A 1,958-nucleotide genomic window follows, 5' to 3' on the forward strand; every position below is an offset into this window, starting at 1 on the left:
GCAAACTGACCATGCATTTCAGAGCCTTCTCGACTGGGTGCAATAACAGCACTTCTAAGGTGTAGATGGAAAACTAGGCTCCATTGACTCATCTGGGAACTGTACAGCATAAGCATTTTGTTTAAAAAGATGATGGTGTATACTTAAAAAGATCTCCAGTTTTAATCTTTTAGAGTGACGCAAGAAAACAAGTGTTTTCACCAATCCGAATGTTTTTATTAAAGTGAACTTGCATATATCTGTGTTTTGCAAAGCCCTTCAATCTTTCATCAACTGCTGGTTGGATCAGTTTGGTCTGAGAAGCACCAGGGCTTTTTTTTTTTTTGTCGCAGGAACGCCTTTGCATATTAGCCCACACACCCCTGATGTAGCCAATCCTCCAAGAGCTTACAGGGTTCTTCTTACAGGGCCTATTGTAAGCTCTTGGAGGATTGGCTACATCAGGGGGGTATGGCCTAATATGCAAAGGTGTTCCTGCTACAAAAAAAAGCCCTGAGAAGCACCAAGGTTATGTTCAGGATTGTCCTGTAGACAAAGGCTTTGAAGTTCTTCGTGCAGCGGGTAGTTCTGAGTGCACAAAAAAGATAACCTTGTGCCAAAGCTCTGTATGTGCATTGGATCGCACATGGTTCTCTAGGGTTCAGTAAGTGTACATAAACAATGCTTCTGGAATATCTTGGAACTTGATGTCGAAGTAGGGTTGCTGGTTCCCCTTGGGGCTGGGGAGGTAAGGTTGTCAGCTCCAAAGCAACATTTTTAAAAAAAATATGCAAAGCCAAATTTCCAGTGGCCAACCCAGAAATTTTCCTGGGCCAAAGCTCCACCTGGCCCTGCCAACTTTCTAAAAACGGTTTTGGTGAGTGCCATGGCAGCCAGGGCCAGTGCGAGGGGTTCTACTGTTCAAGACAGACCCCTGCACTGTGCCCCACCCACTACTTTGGAACAGGAAATTGCGTGCACGCAGCACGATGATGTCATCAGAAGTGACGTCATCAAAGCAGGCCAGGGGATAAGGAGTGCGGTATGCAAGCCCCGGCCCCACTCAGGCTTCTTGCATTGCAGGAAGGCCAGTTGGGGGCGGAGAGAGCTATGATGCTTGCGTACGGCACTCCTTGCACAGTACTCAAGCACTGGCCCTGTTCAGGTTGCTTGCATTGCAGGAAGCTCAGTCAGGGGCGGGGAGAGCCACAACGCTTGCATACCACGCTCCTTGCAAGGAGTACAGTACGCAAGACCTGGGCCCTGTTCATCAGGAGAGAGAGGGGGCACCCAGAGGCAGGTAGTTGCCTATCCCACCTACTCCCACGTGCCAGCTCTGATGACAATACATTGGGGACCTCTGCAGTAAACCATAGCCAGAAATAAGCAAAAGACTAAAGATTTATGCTATTCCTTCACCATAGGCGGAAAGGCAGTTATTTCAAAAATGAAAAGTTTGAATTGGGGTCCAGGCAGAAGCCAAGGGACATCCCTGCCCCCTCTGCCCTGTTTTGCTCACTCTTCAGTTTGGAAGAGATGCAGCAGCATTTTGTCATCCAAAAATGCCCCCAGGCTTTGGTTCTGTCATCAAGAGCTGCAGAACATTAAGTATTGGTTTGTAAAGGCTGCAATCTTGCCCTGAATCAAGTTAAGCACCTCTGGAGCTTTGGGTGGAGGCAGTTTGGCAGCTGAGTGTCCTTTCATCAGGTCGTTGACTTCCCAAGAAATGCTAGTTTGCTGTAAATCAGAGCTTTCTCGGTCCTCTTCTACTTCAGCCACCAACTAATCAGGAACACAATGGCCACCCCCTGCCTTGAGGCCCATACCAATCACGGCCCGGCCCACAATTCCTTGAGTTATGTCAGCAGACAGGCTCAAAACAGTGTGCCTCTGGCCTGTGATTAGCAAAATAACCCATTCCCAAGAGCTACAGAAATCCCCTTTATTTGTAGAAATGTAAAGAAATGCTAACACACGTC

This window comes from Heteronotia binoei, chromosome 4 (genome assembly GCF_032191835.1).
Source record: "Heteronotia binoei isolate CCM8104 ecotype False Entrance Well chromosome 4, APGP_CSIRO_Hbin_v1, whole genome shotgun sequence".
Taxonomy (NCBI): Eukaryota; Metazoa; Chordata; class Lepidosauria; order Squamata; family Gekkonidae; genus Heteronotia; species Heteronotia binoei.